General features: G+C 35.8%; 1 long non-coding RNA gene across 1 annotated transcript; it reads left to right on the top strand.

Moving 5' to 3' along the window:
• Window positions 1-7,577: 7,577 nt before the first annotated feature.
• On the top strand, window positions 7,578-11,075 carry LOC109074856. Its single transcript, XR_002015104.2, has 3 exons — window positions 7,578-7,765; window positions 10,543-10,650; window positions 10,817-11,075. It is a non-coding gene; the product is annotated as an uncharacterized LOC109074856 (long non-coding RNA).
• Window positions 11,076-20,478: the final 9,403 nt, after the last annotated feature.

Genomic DNA, 20,478 nt, shown 5'->3' with positions numbered 1-20,478 from the left:
CCCGTCGAGTAAACAGAGAAACCAAACAGCTCAACTGAACAGAGACGCTGCAGACAGCAATGAGATCTGCCATCCACGGCCCACACAGAAAACTGAACAGCTTAGAAATAAATATGATAAAAATATCAACATGCTGTCTGCGCCCATCTGGAGGAACGGAGACGCAATCATTATCAAATTCACCAGAAATGGCCCAAAAGGTAGAGCTAAGAAACAGACTGAGCTGAGTAAGAACACTTAGACTTCTGAGACTGTCTAAAGTCATGCTGAATACCTTGTGCTGCTCAATTTCCAAAAGTACCATTTCATGAGGCGTGGATGAAAAATTGGAAAACACACAGCTTTTTTTTTTACACATCCACTGTCAATTTCTGTATCGGTGATAGAGCAGCACTGCCCTCCACTGCTTCGGTCTCTACCAAACACAACCCCTCTAAATCTATTGATCCGTTTCTTTTCAGCACCAAAACATGGGTTTGACTCACAAGTAGTGTCTGCTTTGGAATCAGTTACCAGCCCAGGTTCCTTTTCAAAATGGATTTCATCGTGTGTGGAGCAATGCTTAATTTCCTAATAAATGCGTGACGCTCTGGCAAATGCATGTTTCATGAGAAAAAATTGATTGTGGCGCAGACCATGTTCAAGTTCTGATTGCATCATTATGTTTGCATGTCTCTGACAGAATTGGCTGTTTAATAATCTAATTACCGTTTTCTTGTGTGGTGAGATCTAAAATAGGTATTCTCACAAAGAGTGCATCTATGATTGAGTAGACGAGTATATAATGTGTCGTAAGACAGCATACGAAGCACAACACTTGTTTGATATCAGTGGTTTTTAATTGGTGGTGGTTGCCAGTCTGTTTTGATGGGTTGTGGACATCAGGAAACAAGAAGGCTAAATACAAGCACTAAAATGCAAAGTATCATATAGTCATGGATAGTAATGACAGCAAAATAATCTTTTAAAGTCTATTTTGTAAATGCATGTTAAAGATGTTTTTTTTTTTTTTACGTTATGTTTTTTACGTTATGTTAATCTAAACTGGCATAAAGTTTAATGATGTTTGATTTACTTTTTTTTTTTTTACGTTATTTATTTTGCCTTTTTTTTATTTAAAATTTCATGATTTTTTATATTTTTGAATGCAATGACCACATCTCAAAATCAACAACTAGTAGATAGAATCAAGTCCCTGCCCTACCTTTTTTTTTCTTCACGGTTACACTTTACTTTAAGGTCCAGTTCTCGCCATTAACAAACCATAACTAGGACTTTTGCCCCAATAAACTCCTATTTGCTGCTTATTAATAGATAGTTATGTAGTTGTTAAGTTTAGGTATTGGTAGTATTAGGGATATAGAATATGGTCATGCAGGATATGTGCTTTATAGGTACTAATAAACAGCCAATAATAGGCATGCTAATAAGCAACTAGTTAATAGTAAGAATTGGTTCCTATGCTGAAATGTTACCTTTTTCGCAAATTCAGAAAAACAGATCTGTCGCTACTTTTGCTTCATTGCAACTTTAAAAGGGGGAAAATGCTTCCCAGTTGTTGTTGTTGATGTCAAAGATTGTTTATCTTATCAAACAGGCATAAACATACATCTGTACCTTTTTAGCTTATCCTAATAATGCATATTGTTGTGTCTGTTAAGTTCCTGGTAATATAAATACATTTAATTTTTCTTTTCTTTTGTGCAACAATCAGTTCTGTTAAAGTGTTGGTTTGCCGTTTGATATCCAAAGTAAAAATGTGGGTCCTGCAGCAAAACCAGCTGAGATTCTCTGTTTTATGAATCATTATGCAGCTTTAGGGATATTATGCCCAAGCACTGTAAAACAATCCTAAACGCTGTAGGGACTGACTGATGTTGGTGCAAACTGAAAATGTTTTTTCGGAATATATCGCCTGGCAACAAACATTCCATAACATATGAGCCCGTATGCCACACATTAATATGATTTCTGTATTTTTTATGCAAAAAGCTTCAACAATCAACAGTGTAGAACTAGCGTTTCTGTACATGAAAGCATGACGGCACTTGATTGCATCTGGCTACCTGTATTTTTTCTGTCAAACATATGCACTCAGTCCCTCTGAATCTGTCGGTCTCTTGTCACTTTTCCAATGCTGGTGACTCTTTTCTCCAATGTGAACACTGCTGTAATTAAATTCCTTCCCCATCGCTTCAGTCAAACAGTGGAAAGATGCCCATCACCTGTGTCTGGCCACCCTCTGCCTGAAAAACCCATCTCAAACATCAACGACTGACTGTGCATTCATTTTCATGCTATTGATCAATATCAGAAAAGCTGACAGACATGCCCGCCATGTCTCTGTTGGAAGAACAAGCAATATTTTCTAATGAAAAGCAACAACAATGTCAATTTGAATATCAATGGAGACATATTTCAGGTGGTTTCAAAAGTTCACAGTCTCTTATACACCTAGATTTTGCCATGCAACTAACAAAAAGTAAGCATGCTGCTACAAGATCATTACTTCGGCCATAGCTGAGTGGTACACAACACTCTGTACGAATTCTGCATCTACCTGTGATGAGCTTTGTATATCTTAAAATTGTCTGCTCATCCATATTCATGTGTTTGCAGTGCGCACATGTGGGCAGTGGTGGTGAGGTGAGTCTCATTTGCATGTAAAGTGCTTTGGGTGTCTACAAAAGCTCCATACAGATGCTATGACTCATTTATTCAAATTTCATATGTTTAATCAATACATCGCCAATGAGTCTCGCAGATAGTGTGGGACGGCTTTGAGAGGCCACATATAGAGGTGAGTGCATGTCTGATGAATTGTGACCTGCGATCCAGCAAATAAACTTGTGTGGATGAGGATTCAATTGCCCGTATATCACAGCAACCCAGCTAGAAATGCACGGGGTTGTCGGGTCTCCGCTAACTGAAATAAAATATGCTACCATCTTCATACCCCCCGCAACCCTGCACACGCTGCACTGTTCATATTTCATTCGTGCACTAAAGTTTCCTTCCACCCACTGGGTATGAGATTAAAATGCAGAGATGGTCGGCACACGGCCGCTGTGAAGCAGATAGGTGCATCCAAGAAAGTTTGCAACACTATATTTTGTTGGAGCTCATTTCAATTTATCCGCCCATATGGAGAAGTCATCGTTCACACAGACTCTGTGGCGAAGGCTGGCATGAAAACGAATCAACAGCAGTGCCCTTCATGCAAAGTGCACTTCCTTCACATCCCTCTGCATTAAAAGTACATCATTGTAGCAAGTTGTCTGCATGTTATTCGTTCTGCTGATGGTGCCGTCACACCATGATGGGTGAGAGGTCAAGACACGGTAAGGGGTTCAGGAAGTCAAAGAGCAACTGTTATATTACAGTTAGCATAGTACAGCACAGTACATTCCATTTTCTCTCCTTTAAAACCTTACTTTTAGTCAAGGGTTTTAAAATTATGTAAAATATGAAGCTTATTTTCAATGAGTAATTAAAATGGTTAGAATACTTGATTCTGATTGGTCACATTGGTTACCCTATTGGAGCTGACTACTTTTTAAAACATCATCAAAAATGTTCTTTTTTGCTAATGTAGCCAGTTATTCCAGTACATTGGCACACATTATAAAAACTATACAATGAAGAAATATTAAGAGTGCTATGAAAGAGTGCTGAACATTGTCTAAACACTACCACTATAAAGACATGCAGGCAGAATGCGAATGATGTTAGCAGTAACCCTCTGGAAATCTCATTAGATCCAAGCAGCAAACACAGAAACCCTTTTTCACGACTAGACATTACAATTCATGAGAGCAATTTGCCCATAATGTTTGTCCATTGATATAATGAGTTTTATAACTTAAACGCCTGCTAAGATAAAAATTTCCATTTATCTTCATGAGAGGATGAATGTCACAATAAAAATCCACATCTCTGACTATTAGCTTTCTGTGAGGCTAATGTTTGATCTGACATTTACTATCAAGTTAAAAGTTTGACATTGAACCTCCTATTGGCTTCAAAACACATCAATCAATCCTGTCAGGGGAGGCAAGGACCTTCCAGTTGTCATTGAATGATACTTTAAATGATTAATAGCCAGACAAAATCAATCGATTTTCGTGGGAAAATAGGGTGTGATACTGAGGAAAAATGGTTGGCTTTCTCTCTTGGTCATTTAGATGGATAGAGATACAAAAAGGGAAACAAAAAAGCACCATAACTATCAACTTCAGCAAGGCCTGAAGACAAACCAGTCATTCAACTAGATGGCTTGACAAACTTTTTGAAAATAATTTGATATTTGATAAATGGTTTTACACACCACACTGTCATTCAGTCATAAGAAAGTGATTCACTTTTCATTGAATCTAGGTTTGGAAGAACATTTTTTCAGCATTCTTGCAAACAAGGGGTTAACATCCAAGTGTTTGTTAGAGGGGGCAGTTTAATTAGACCAGGGGAGTCAAACTCCTGGAGTTCATGGAGGGCCACAGCCCTGCAGAGTTTATCTTCAACCCTAATTAAACACACCTGATCCAGCTAATCAAGTCCTAAAGGCTTATTTGAAAACTACATGATATTTGGGTTGGAGCAGGATTGGAACTAAACTCTGCAGGGCTGCAGTCCTCCAGGAACTGAGTATGACACCCCTGATTCAGACATTGACTGATCTCACCTCCCCCAGTGGGCAATGCACCGGTCAAACACATGATGGCGCTGTATTTGGTTGCACCTGAGCAAGTAATACACCTGAAGAGAGATATTTTGTAGCTGGACTTCTGGAATAGTATTGTTTGCTGCTACCAAGTATTCAGTTAGACTTTTTACAGCTCCAATTTGTTGGACTCTGTTTCCCAGAATGCACTGTATGAATGAATCATGCAAATTACTGCTTCATTGTTTAATGTTTTTACTCTTTACATTACATTACATTACGTTGTCGTCGCCTTTGTTATGCCACAAGATTTTAACCATTAATCAGTGTGTTATTGTGTCACCACCTTTGTGTTCGTTTCTAAAAAATAAAGGGTCATGCTGAATTAAAACAAACTGATGGATTATTTTTTTATTTGCACCTCAAGGTGGCATTCTTGAAAGTTCAGTTTAATCTTTAAAATAGTGCTGTTGAGACGGGCAAGAAGAAGATACTTCTCTTTGAGATGGCAGAGACTCGTGTGCCAACATCAATCAAGACACAAATGCTGATTTTGATGTATATTTATTTTTAGTTTTTTTTATAGTTTTAAGTTTTCAGAGTTCTGCCACTCATATCTTTTCTTTTTTCATATTAAACATCACATACTGAAACTGCCCTAATACTTTATGAGAGACCGGTTGGTGTGGTGGTTAATTGCAGGTTTTTGTTAAATAATATAAGTACATAAACATAGATTCAAATCAAGCAGATTAGTTTTTTCCCCCAGTCCATACATATATACAAGTACCATTACATTGCGGAACAATTCGCTGGCACAAAGAGTAATTTTGCCTTTCAATTTTAAAAGCTTCTTTATGTAACTTTTAAAGTTTTATGTAAAACAAAGTCATACAGGCTTCTGTTTTATCCCTAAAAAATTGTGCCTTTTCTGAAGAGAGTGGCTGGTTGGTGTTGTGGTTAACAGCAGGAGTTTGACAAACAAAGCCACAACACAAACATAGGTTCAAATCCCACAGATATCAGTCTTTCAGTTTAACCTAACCCAAGTTCATATACATATATTTGCACAAGTAGATAGTGGCATGCAGCAATTCAGTGGCGCACCGAATAATTGTTTGCCTTCCAACCTGGATGTCTTAGTTCAAATCCCATAATGTTTAAAGGTTTCATTATATAAAAACAAAGAGTTTTCATAAAATAAAAAATGTCAACAGCTTTCCTAAAAGACCAGCTGGTGTGGTGGTTAATAACAGGTCTTTGATCAAAAAAAGAAACAACAACACAAGCATACATTCAAATCCCATAAATTAGCTTTTTTTTAATTACCCTAGCCTAAGTTCTTTTTGCTGAGCAATTCAGTGGTGTAAAGGATAATCTTTTGCCTTCCAACATTTAAAGCTTGGGTGAAATTCCATAACTTTTAAAGTTTCTTTAATATAAAACAAAACATAAAGAATTGTGTCTTCACCCCAAAGTTTTGTTTACTCCACTTGCAAAAGGCCATCTGGTGTTGTGGTTAACTGCAGGTCTTTGACAAACAAAACCACAATGCAAGTATAAGCTCAAATCCCACAGCTGTACAACTTTTCTTTTTCATCTAGCTTAAATTCATACACAATATACTTCTACAAGTACACACAACAAATTTGACGATTGAGTGGTGAAAAACAATTGTTTGCCTTCCAATACAAACATCTTGGTTCAAATCCCATGACATTTAAAGTTTCCTTTATATAAAGCAAAGGATAAAGGCTTGAATTTTCTTTAAAAAAAATTGTCAGCAGTCCATATGTAAGACCTGTTGGTGTGGTGGTTAACAGTGGGTCTTTAATAAAGCCAAGCCCCAACACATCAGTGGTTCAAATCCCAAGTGTAAAGTGCCTTTTTTTTTTACTTCACTTAAGATCATAAACACACTTCTACAACCATGAGCAACTGCTCAGCAATTCAGTGGCACAAAAGGTAATCAATTTGTCTTCCAATATCAATGTCTATGTTCAAAGAAGAAAACTTTTCTTTAAATAACAAACCAAAACGCTGCAATTTGTCCTAAAAAATGACACAGCATTTGCAGGAGAGCAGTTGGAGTGGTGGTTAACACCAGGTCTTTAACACATCAAATCACAGCTCCAGTGTAGGTTCAAATCCCCAAATAACAAGCTTTTGTTTTAATGTATAGTATATTCAGCAATTAAGTGGCGCAAAAGATAATTGTTTGCCAACATGAAAGTACTGGCTCAAATCCAACAACTTTTAAACTCATAATAAACATCATATCCAACAAAGCTGCCAAAAACACAATGTTCAGTGTGAAAGCCATGGTGGCGATAATGGCTAAACACACTAATTAAACAGAAAATAAGGAATACAAAATGCCGAAAATACAAATACTGTATACAAAAACATATTTTGTATATAAAACAATAAATAAAAGAAAAATACATAAATGGTATACTGGATATGTATAAGTTTTTTAAAATTTGTGTCCAAGTAAAGCTAAGATCTCACAGATATTATTTCACCGTAAACAACAGCAGATTTGAACATGGATTAATCCTTGACTTGCACTGTATATGTGAGGGTTATTATTACAAGCAAACTGCATTCATATGACTAATTGTCTAAAACAATTTCAGTGTTGTTCCATTCCTGAATGATTCAGTGTTGTGAAAGAAATCGGCTGAGTGAATCATTTTGAATCATAATGTTTATTATGAGTTATGAGTCACGGCTCCTACTGGCGTAAACACCAGAAAGAGTCTCTGAAAATGCACAAACACAGATAATCACAGTGATACAAACAGTGACAATTGACATTATTTGGGGAATACAATCATATTTTACTCTCATCACATTCAATTTGAACTGCAAAATTGTTGTGCCGTGCATCTTCCGCAAGGGCGCGCCCTCGGTGACAGCAGCGCAGGAAAAACTGCCATAGAGCAAAAAGATCGATCTTCGGAGATTGAGATAATCGCTATGAACAAAACGGAGTCGTTTTAAAAACATTTTATTGTAAAAATAGACATTTTTAACCAGACGTGTGGCTTTATAATGCATGCAAGTAGACAAGCTTCAAGTGGAAATGTAGCCTACTTACAGGTGAGTCACTTAACTCTGTTCCATTTAATCGCAGTGTATTTGTCAGACTGTCATTGTTTACTTTTGTGAATGACAGTCTGCTCCAGGCGTTGTTAGGGTCTTCTTGTTGGTAACCAGGCGTTCCTAAGTGGAATTATGAACCGATAATCAGTTTTGTTGAAAATGACAAATGTTACAACTACAGACTGTATAAGTTAGATAACAACCGATAAACTTACAGTGCAAAGTAACTAGAGTAACTTAGTTTGTCCGATTAGTAGTCCGATTCCCGAACGACTGATTCAAATGGTTCTTTTTAGTGAATTAGCCTAAACTAACAGAGCTTGCAGATCGTGTATGCTTAAGTCCTGGTTGTTCATATGACATATGTTGTTCATATGAAGTTAAAGATACCCATAAAGTTAAATAAAAATAATAATAATAATAATAATAATAATACAATAATAGATGCTTTTATAAAGTTACAGTAAAAGAAAATGCTACAGTATATTTCTATTTAAAATAATTGCTGTTCTTTTGATCTTTCTGTTCATCAAATAATCCTGGAAATTGTAGCCTATCAGTTTCCACAAAAAAACATTAAGCCTTTTTCAACATTGATAATAGAAGGCAAAGGTTTCTATTTACAGTGTGATTTTGCAGCGTTAAGTATTGTAGCCAGTCACAAGCATGTCTGTTGCAAGTTTTGTTGAAGCGTTATTGCTCACTTTTTGTATACAATCCATTCACAATGTGAAGAAAAGTGTGATTCAGTCCAATTATTGTTCATCTTGAAATATTACCAACAATATAAAATTTAATATCATACAGTATTAAAGTATCAATACATTAATGCATTGTATTATGGGGACGCTAAAAGGTAATAGAAAAGTACACCTTTAGCAATTACTGTTTTAAAATAACTTAACAGTGATAGAATTCTGTGATTAGATTCTGCAGTGTTTGTTTAGTTAACACAAAGAATATCAGGGGCACATTTTATTACCTGTACATGCAAAAATTAACACTGCACTTAAGATAGAACTACAATGATGTGTTTACATGTATCAGAAAATATATTATGGTTGATGTTTTTCATGAATTTTCATGTAAATTGATCAAATCAGCAGCACATCTTTTAGGCAGTATGGCCTTCTGCCCAGACAAACCCAATTACTGACAGGTTCAAAAATTACTATACAAAGTGACCCTTTCTGGTTAGTCTTCTGTATTGTTATTTCTGGCTCGAAAACAGAGCATTGCAGCTGTTGTTGAGATGAGATCCATATGTTCTCAATTATTTAAAAACCTGAGAAAGCAAATTTATCATTTTAAACTCACTGCCTGTAAGAATATCAGTACAACAACAAAGTTTGTTCCTGAATGAATCCATGTTTTTGAAATGAATCGATTAAACAAATGATTTAATGAGTTACTCTTAGGCAGTCACTTTTGTTGTTAAACAAATCAGTGTATTTGAATGAATCGGTTGACTCAGTGATTCAATGAGTCACATTTAAAGGCAATCACTTGTTTCATTCCTGAATGAACGATTCCATGATTCACTCATAAAGACTAATAAAGTCACTTGGTGCCACCTACTGGCGCAATAATATAATTGTAGAAAGAGTCACTGAAAAATTACTCACCTCTAATGCCCTGACTGAGATTAGTGACACTAGTCAATCAAATTTGAGGATAAAAAAACTAATTGATATGTAAAGTATAATTCAAAATATTATTAAAAGTTAAATTTAGATCAACTCATGATGAACAAATTGCAACTATGTCAATTATTACTCATTATTAGTTTTATTAAAGCAATAAAAAACAGCAGACAAATCAGTTTCACCTGTCTCCACTCTCACTGCCCAAAGACTGGGTCAGAAATTTGAACGTATGTTTCATGTCTTAATATAGACCTTATGTAGCCCCACCCCTTTTCAGCACTGTGCTTGTTATCTTTTAACAATAAGTACATTAACTTCAACAGCTAATTACTCTTCAACAGTGAGGCTATAGTGCTTCTGCAAAAATTTAAGTTCAAAGACAGATTTTTTTAAAGATGGCTGCACGCTTGATCCTCTGACGTATAAGGTCTATGGAATTACACGGAAATATGATATTTTCACCTGCCTTTAATTCCCCCAAAGTCCAGAATTTGGGCCGTGTGAGTGGCGATTAATCTTTCACTGAAGCACTAAGCGATATGTGTATGTCTGCCAGCATAATGATGACACAATACATACCAAAAGAAAGAAAAAACAAAGAGCTCTCAGCAGATTGGAACATATCACACATCTAAACATACCCCTGACTGTCTGAAAACGCTATAAAAACCATGCCTTTTGTCGTCACCACAGGCACAGAACGGGAAAGCCATCACTTTCAGCTAGTTTGAATGAAAAGCCTGACAATACATGAACACATAAGCTCAAGTCTAGCCTTGTTGCACAACAGGATGCTGCAGTCTCAGAAAACACAGGTGTTATCTCAGGGATAAAAACCTCAGGCAGTCTGACATGTATTCTTATCAGATTTCCCACAATCCTTTTTGGCACATGGAGGAATGTTAGGAGACAGAGTGGAATGGAGGAATCCAAATGCCTGAGGAAGTGAGATAATTGTGTATCGCACTTAACATCCACCACAGCAGCCTGGGCAAACAAACTGAATCAAAATACTGACCGACCCAATGTAGAGTTAAAGCAGGCAAACAGAACTCAAAAACCTTGAGTCACCTGGATTTTTACAAGAACAATATGAAGTAACGTCTGTGTTTTTGTCTTTCCCTGCAGATTAAGGGAGGTGTTTGAACCGTGACATCTACAGTAGCCAACAGAAACAGAGTGCTGGGACATGTGGTCAGACATTGACTGTAATGATGGACATCTGCTGATGCACAGGTAATGCTTATAACATTTAAATCTGTGTTGTTGGCTTGTAAATGTATAGGTTACTATCATCTTGTTTTTGAAAGAGGCCCCCTTTGAAAAGCAAATGATGGTAACCTAAGTAGGTGGGGAAGGGATGGAGGTTGAAAAAATTTATAGCAAATTTTATTTTTTTCAGACAGAAGTATAACCCCTGCTGGACATTGTGCTGGAACTCGGGGAGGACACCATGATCGCCCACACCTTCTCACTCACACCAGACCATTCACTCATATCACGGAGATCTGGCTGGACTTGAACCAGCAACCTCTGAAACCATGAGGCAGCGCTCTTACCTCTGAGCCACAGATCTCATGTATGAACATGTGCAGGAACTTATATTTCACTATTCAGCTGTATCAGACTTGGGATTTTACAATAAATGAATTAAAGTTACACACAGGATTGAACCTGTAACTCCACTGCAACCATGTCCTCAACTGTGTAAACGTGTGTCTAGCCACTGCACCATCATGGCTTTCACACTGAGCAGTGGCATTTGTGGCACTTTGTTGGATATAAAGACAACAGTTTAATATATGCAAGAGTGGGATTTGAACTCACACTCCATTGCAAGCATGTTCACACCTAACGTGCATTTAACCACTGCACCATCATGGCTTTTACATCAAGAAAAGGCATATGGGGCACTTTGTTAGAAATAATGACAACAATTTAACATCTGCAAGAAAGGGATTTGTACCCATAATTCCACTGCAACTTTGTCCACAACTAATTAGTGATGTGTCATTCATGAATGATTTGTTCAATTTGAACAAATCTTTCATATGACTCGGGATCATCGAGTCATCTCATCGAGGGATTCGTTCATTTCAGGTTTACCTAATGACTCAAATTGACTTGAGAGTTGAACTAATCAATTCTCTTTCTGGTACAGAGTGCATAGCATTAACTGAACGAACGACTCGAACCCGAGGACTCGAGAGGTGAACTAATCAATAATGTTTCCGGTACAATGTTCAGTGTTCAATTTATTTATAAAGCACTTTAAAACAACCTTAGTATACCAAAGTGCTGTACACAGTTACATTGATCCAATCACACAATAACACGTCATTAGAAAACCACAGTCACAAAACATTAAATGCATGAGAAAAAAGATACGTCTTTTGAAAGACTTTTGAACTCAGAAACTGAAGAAGCTATTCTGATGGATAATGGTAAATTGTTCCATAGCTTGGGGCCATCAACAGCAAAGGCTCTGTCACCCCTAATTTTCAATCTAGTTTTGGGAACCAAAAGCCGATGCTTAGTCTGTGATCTGAGTGATCTAGCTGGATTGTGTACTACAATCAACTCAGAGAGATATGGAGGAGCAAGGTTGTTTAGAGCCTTGTACACAAATAGCGAAATTTTGAATTGAATGCGATAATTAATCGGTAACCAGTGCAATGAACGCAAGATAGGCGTGATGTGATTCCTTCTGCGACTGCCTGTGAGCAAACGAGCAGTCACATTTTGGACAAGTTGCAGACGATGAGTAGATGAGATAGGCAGCCCATAATATAGCGAGTTGCAATAGTCAAGTCACGAAGAAATTAAAGCATGAATGACAATCTCAAAACTCTTCTGCTTAGGAAGGGTTTAACTTTTGCTAATCTTCACAGATGGTAAAAGCTAGCACTCACAGTAGAATTAATTTGTTCGTTCAGCTTTAGGTCGCTGTCTAGTATGAAGCCCAGATCCTTGACCTCGGCAGAGCAATATGAAGAAAGAGAGCCCAGATCAACAGTGCTCAGATCAGTTTTCTTGTTAGGTCTAAACAGAACAATTTTAGGTTTATCGTCATTCAAATGCAGACAATTATTGGTAAGCCATGTTTTTAATTCTTAAAGACAGGATGTTAGTTGGTATAATGCATGCAATGAGTTGTCATTGCGCTTAAGTGGTATGTAAAGCTGGGTATCATCATTACAGCAGTGATACTGTATGACACAACAAATCTCCTAAAGACTGAACCAATGGGTAACATGTACAGCGAGAAAAATAATGGCACCAAAGTTGAACCTTGAGGAACACCACATGAAGAATATGCTACAGAAGAGGAGTATTGCCCAATACTGACTGAAAATCTTCTGTTGGACAAAAAGGCCTGAAACCAGTCAAGTACAGTGCCTCTAATACCAATGCAGTGCTCCAAGCGAGATTACCATGATCAACAAAATCAAACGCTTAACTGAGATCTAAAAGCACTAAGGCCATAGTATTACCAGAATCATTAGATATTAAAATGTCATTAAAGACCTTCAGAAGGGCAGACTCTGTGCTGTGTAAACTTTTAAAACCAGACTGAAAAATATCAGAGATACAGTTAGTACTCAGATAGCTTTGTAATTGCATAAGTAGTATTTTTTATAAAATTTTAGATAAAAACGGCAAATTTGAGATCGGTCTAAAGTTTGAGTAAACTGCAGTATCTAGTGTGGGCTTCTTACAAATTGGTGTCACTACTTTAAGCTACTTTAAAACATTCTGTTACAGTCCCTGTCTTTAGACAGTTATTAATGATAATCACTAGGTCTGGACCAATGGTATCAAAGATTTGTTTAACAAATCGTGATGGAATAAGATCAAAGGGGGAAAAGGTGGATTTTAATTTTCAGGTGATTTCTCTGCATGTCTGTATAGAAACCAATTCAAATTCACTCCATTGAGTAGTGGATAAAATAGGATCTAAAACGGGGTTTGCCATAATAGCTAACTGAGCCTTAGCATTAATAACTTTACCCACAAAATGTGTTAGAAAATTTTCACATTGTAATGGTGAGATCTCAGGAAAAAACTGCACTGAGGGGTTTAAAACAGAATTGATTGTTGAGAAAAGTGTTCTAGAACAATGTAAGTTTTTGCCAGTACTTTTTTGATAAATATTTTGCCTTTGCAGCCTTGGCACCCTCATGAAATTTGTGCACTGAATCTTTCCGCATTTCGTATGACACTTGAAGCCCATCTTTCTTCCACTTACGTTCACATTGGCGACATTGCTGTCTGAGCTCCCGAATGTCACTATTTATCCATGGCTGGGTCTTGCGTTTTAAATTAATACGCTTGCGGGGTGCAATAAGTTCTAAGATATTGGAGCACCTATATTATTAAAAATCTTTACCTGTTCATCAACACTCGAATGTGAAGTGATAGGATCTAAAATAAAAGGCTGATGAACCTCCAGATACATATTTGAAAAATCAGTACAGGATTGAGCAGTCTTCAACCCAAAGACTCCAGAGGTGAACTAATCAATTCTGTTTCAAGTTCTGCATAGCTTCAGCTTATAGGGATATGGTGTGACAAAGAACAAACGACTCCGATCAGGATGCGAGGTAACAGACTACATAGCCTGAAGCTGTGAATTAATTGATTCTGTTTGTCATAATTTGGCCTTGGATGCATTATAGTTGTTTTTCTTATTCAAAATATGATCAGTGTCGCGTAAGTAGATTTGTTGGTGAATTTGGCTATTAATGTAAGATTTTAATTATATTCTGTTGAAATGAACAAAATGACTCGAAAAAAGTTTTGTTAATTTTGATGAATGAGATTCAAATGAATGCACCATTGTAGCTTTCACATGAAAAAATTACATTTAGGACACTTTTCTGGATATAATGACAACAATTTGAATGTATGCAAAAGTCAGATTTGAACCCATAATACCGTCACAACCTTGTCTGCTACTAACGTATGCTTAAACCACTGTGTCATCATGGCTTTTACAACAAGAGATGGCATTTAGGATATTTTGTTGGATATACTGTCAACAATTTAACATTTGCATGAGTGGGATTTAAACACATAATCCTACCACAACAACCAACATGTGTTTAAACCACTGAATTATTGTGGTGTTCACACTGAAAGATGGCATTGGGGTGCTTTGTTTGATATAATCATAATTCAGTATAGGCAATATCGTGATTTGAACTCAGGACTCTTGTGTTTAAAACAAAACATTTTATCTCCTCAGCCACTGAGTCTGTGTAATTTAATGAGGGTTGTGGACTGATAACTGTGTTTTATATGATTTTTTAAAATAATTGCAAATTGTGGGATTTGAACAAATCCCAAAGTTCTCTTTCATCATCTCGTATTGTTCTCTTCCTTTACCAAAAAGGCAAAAGATGACAAGAGACATTATGCAGACTCTTTTTAAACAAATATTTTGTCTTGTGTTTTCGATAAAAATCTAAACAATCATTAATCAAGTAAATTCTCCTTGAGAAAATTACAAGATATAAAGTCTTTTTTTTTTTTTTTTTGAAATATTCATCAAAACTCATTTTCCCTCTGGATTACTGTTTGATTAAAAAGAAATACAATTAAATAGAAATTATATATATATCATGAGTCACGGGCCCAGAGTCAAGACCCCATATGTTTGGGGTCTCTTTGTATGTGTATATATATATATATATATATATATACAGTACAGGTCAAAAGTTTGGAAACATTACTATTTTAAATGTTTTTTGAAAGAAGTCTCTTCTGCTCATCAAGCCTGCATTTATTTGATCAAAAATACAGAAAAAACAGTAATATTGTGAAATATTATTACAACTTAAAATAATACTTTTCTATTTGAATATACTTTAAAAAATAATTTATTCCTGTGATGCAAAGCTGAATTTTCAGCATCATTACTCCAACATATTGACATGTTTTCTTATTTTAAGTATAAACTCGATTTGAATACATTGATTAGATAGCACAATATTTGCAAAACAAGTCAAAAATATTTTTTTGCAGTGTAGGTGGCTGTCGCTACATGCTAGACATGCACTGTACCATATCTGACTCTAGGTTCAGGGTGAATAAGACATGTTATGTTCACTAGAGTGAGTTGAAGCTGTTGTTGTATATTCAAGGAGGCGTCCATCTGTTGCTTGGCGAGTCAAGAGTCACGGGCCCAGAGTCAAGACCCCATATGTTTGTTTCTAGGGGTTTGGAGCAGAAGGTGGGGGACGGAAATGTCTGTGCAACCCAAAGCCTTGGACCAGAGAGGTGACGGTCAGCACTCAGATTGCAGACTGTGACCTCTGGGTGGTTGACAGCTGACTTTGAGATTAAAAAAGTTCACTGCTGATGTCTAGCAGAACCAGCCCTATAGTAAAAGCCAGTTAAACAAAAAAGGTGCAACAGGTAAGATTTTAAAGGTTCAACCCACTATAACCATAACATGTATAACATACATAAGCCCTAATGCACAGAAATCAAGCTTGAATTAACAATTATGTGCTCTTCATTAAATAGCTGTCTGTATTTTTTTACTGAAGCCTCTTTGCGTGTTTATTCAACATGTTCCAATGTGGCAGAAATCCATTCCACCGTTTTGCTTTCGAAAACGAGAGCAGAACTCGAAAACCCTGAATGCTAAAGTGTTCTTCAGAGCACCTGCACGCTCGAATGGGCTTCAGATGGCAATTAGGAAATGGCCTGTGAAATGACTTGATAACAGCAGACTCCAGAGATGGTGGAGTCCAATTCGTTTAAAGCCGAGTATTTGTGGCCTCTGGGGCTTGGGGGCAGAGGCTTGCTGATAGTACATTTAAATTATGTCTTGACCACAGCAGCCTGAAGTCAACCTTGAAAAACATCATTCAGCTGATGCAAAGTCAGAGAAACTCAAAAGCCCTCTAATAATACAGCAGCATCCGAGTGAACACAGGATAAACTCTCCCTTCATACACTGTCATTCACAACCACAAATAAATAAATAACCATCCACCGGAGGAACAAAAACTGTCATTGTCAACATGCTGGTGGAATTTCTTCTATTAAACTGAAATGACGCAGTTTAGGAGGGGAAAAAATCACTTGCATATGCATGTGTTGATAGGTTCTTTTGCATTCATTTTGAGTTCTGCTTTGCCTGATTTCGGTAAGACTTGTTCTCCCAGTGATTTCCCAGTGTATTGTTAACTAAAATTAAAATGATTAGATTTTAATTTTTATTTTGTTATTAAAATAAAGCTGAAATAAAATAAAATAAGTATTAAAATAAACATTAGATTAAAAACTTAAAAAATAGAAATAATTAGAAATGTTGCCTTGGCAGTTGAAGAATAAAAATTATTAATTGATTAATGACTGATTAATGATTAATATATATATATGACAGAAATCATAATTAATAAAAACTAAAATTACTAAAAACAAAAAAAGTTAAATAAAATTAAATCTAAAATTAAAAATGAAATCTAAAAATATAAAAAGGAAAGTGAATTCAATTTTATTAAATACTATAATGGTATATAAATACTAAACTTATACTGAACTACCTATAAAATAACAAAAGGCATTGGATATTAATTGTCAGCTTTACTGAAATATGTAAAGACAAGAAAAAAAACTTATGTTACTATTGCAACTTTATTTCTCACAATAGTGACTTCATATCTCTTGAATGCAACTATATTTCTCACACAGTGACTTTATTTTCTTATAAATACTTATACTTTTTTTTTTACTTTTTTTTTTTAATATGATTTAGAAGTAGGCTTTAACTGTAGAATAAATATATATTGGTATTTTATTGGTGTTTTGTTGATGGATTGTCTTAAGTTGATCAATGACCTTATGTTTGCTACAAATTTGCAAGGAAAAGTCATTCTGTTGTCATAGATTTATAGCTGGTATATTTTCCCAATTCAGCCACCAATGATATATGTCGTACAGTGTGAATAGTAAGTCAGTTCAATCTAATGGATTGTTTCCCCCTTATCCATATGACATATTGCCAGCTGTGCCTGTCAGACTGAATTGAAAGCTGTTGATCATTATTTTATGAAATATTCAGCAGCTAAAATACAATACATTTTGATAAAATAACAAATAGCTGAGGATAGGACCACTAAGACTTAAAAATAAAAAAAACCTGGTCTAGTTATTGCATGACCATAGTTGCATTTCCTAAAAGCAGGATTTCTCATTTTGCTATTTTTAGAAAATTAAATCCTCTTGTCACAGCCTTTATTCTAATTAATGACATCTATTCCACTCAACCAAGAAAGAAAAAAATCCATCTCACATTAAACTCCTATTCCTCTGTCAAGCCCCTCATCAATGCAAATGGAGATGCTGTAATGTGGTATCAAAACAAAGACTGAATGGACATGGAGATAAGCTAATTGGTCTCCTAACAGAGCGAATTCTGCGGCCCATCGCATAATTGCATTGCTGTATGACTGAAGCACTTCTCGTCATGGAAACGGAAGATATTTACATTCTGACAATTGAGATCAGTGTCGAACCACTCACTGGCCTAATTAGTGGGACGGTCAATGACATCACATGCTACTAAATTGATTAACAAGGAAACTGGAGGAGACCTTGACTGGTACATGAGAAGACAATGTTACAATAACAGCTTTTTTTCTTTGCTTTATATTTGTTATATTTATTGAATTTTATATCTTCCTCCATCTTTTAAGCTCCAATATTCTTTGTTCTAAAACACTACATTTCATTTTCATAGTTTATGGTTAATTTGCCCCAAATATTTCACTCAAACATCATTGCGTATTATTGGCTGAATCTAGTAATTAAAAAGGATCAACTGTAAACTGTCCAGCTAAAAATTGTGATTAACTTGTGATTAAGTGGCAAGTCTGATTTGACACCTAATAACATTTTTCAATTCACACTTGGCATTTAATTCAAATCCAAAAGTGCTTTAATCTAATGAAAGGTAAATGGCTTGCTGCAGTAGCAGCTACAGTATCATTGTCAATTTTAAAGGGATTATATTGTTGTGTGATGATATTTCTTGAAAATCAAGCCATTCTATAGTTCCCCTTGCATGCACCCCGTAGCTAATATTATTTTTCTTGCTATCATATTTTCCATTTATTTGCAAAACTATTCATGGACCACTGAACCTAACATTATCAGAAGCACACAAACATTTACTCACTGAGATTTTCAATTTGTAAATAATACAAGAAAAATACACACTTGGATGACATTAAAGACTGATTTAATGCATCTCAATGAGTAATTGTTTTAATATAATGGGGAAAGACCCACAGCAAGAAAAACAATCACAATAAATTATAGGCATCTTTAAACAATATATTTAAAGTCATATTAAATAAATGTATTTTAATATATAAAATTAATAGAAGCAAAATGAAAAGAGAAAAGCATATTTTTATTTTTTCCTATTGCAGAAAAAATTGACTGCATTTTTCAACAACAAGCATGGTTTCTTATTCTCACATCTCTCTGAGTTATCTTTTTTTAATGAGCCCTGTGTCTATGCAGGCCCATTCCAATGTAATAAACGCTAAAGCATTATCCAGCTAGGTTAATGACCCACAAACCTGCTTCGCTTAAACGATTTGGACCTGAGCTATTGTGCCCCTCAACAGACACATTGACAAGTTGTCCCATATACACACATATTCCACATCACGCACATTGTAAACACTAGGGCATGTACACAAAGGACTGTGCGCTAGAACACAATTCATAAACTGTATACCGAAACTGAATTGAATCTCAGAGTAGATGGGGGACAAGAGGGCATTATTGGAGGCGTCTATAACACCAGGGTTATTGCTTGTTATGAGAATGTCTTCAATGGGAACAGAGACCATTTTAGAGGAACACAAAGCTAAAATGTTGCTCATAAACTTTCACCAATTTAAAAGAGGATGGCAAATGCGATTTTAATTAAAAAATATATAGGATCCAAGTAGGATCCAAATGCTTTTAGAACAAACAGTATCATAAAAAGAGGGAAATGCATTTTTTTTCTACAAGACAATATTTCTTGAGATTCTATATTCATGAAAGGCCATTTTAATATCCTGTTTTTATGGAGAATGAATATCTGGCCTTCATCTAAACTATTTGATTTATCTTCCAGATTCACATCTTTAAAGAAAAAAAAAAAAAGGATCTCTCAGTAAAACAAATGCCAAATCAGACAATCATTAAAAGCTTGCATCAAAGAACAGACTGTAAGCTTTGGGGGGAAAACAATATATGGCTGTTACAATGCTTACCTTCTAGCAGATGATAAAGAAAAAATGTTGCTTTTACACAAAAGATTTGACAATCTGCTTTGGGGTGGGCAGGATGAGGGAGCTTATAGAAGATTGATCTTGATACTTCTTTTCCCATTTATTCTGAGATGAATCATAATTGCCTAAAGGCCTTAATCATGGGTAGAATCACGGAGAAAGATAAGATGACAGAGACATTGAGGGGAAAAAAATGGAGTGACAGAAGAAAAATGCTCTCTGGTGATTGAGCATTGATCGCTATGGGAGGCAAACTATTGCTTTTCCCTGTTTCTACCCCACATTTCATGCAGACATAAGCCAGCGCAGTGACATCAGGTCCAATCAGCGCACAGCAATGTGACTTAAGCACTAATTACTACTGAAAGGGGAGGACAAAAGAGAAGCAAACAGAGATTTGAAAAGCAAGTGGTGGTGTGGGGGGCATCAGGATACTCAGTCGAAAGTGTTGACAGTGTCAGAGCATGGTGATATTCTCAATGGATGAGCAATGAGCAGGCCATCGAAATAATGCACTGAACTCCATCAACCCCCACATCGCTTTTCTCCACAGGTTCAAGAGGATAATTCTGTCTAGAACAATTAGCATCTCCTTAAAGTAGTTTAGTCAATGATGAAAAGCAATTAGTGTTGACACAAAAATTTAATAAAAAGCTGCTCTATAATATATTAGGAAAGCTATCTTTTAGTATTCTCATTCATTGCATTTGAGAGTATCTTATAGGACAGTTGATAGAACTGTCACCTTTTTTATTGG

Source organism: Cyprinus carpio, chromosome B4, assembly GCF_018340385.1.
Source record: "Cyprinus carpio isolate SPL01 chromosome B4, ASM1834038v1, whole genome shotgun sequence".
NCBI lineage: Eukaryota > Metazoa > Chordata > Actinopteri > Cypriniformes > Cyprinidae > Cyprinus > Cyprinus carpio.
The sequence above is the reverse complement of the archived record's forward strand: the minus strand, read 5'-3'. Positions and strand labels throughout refer to the sequence as shown.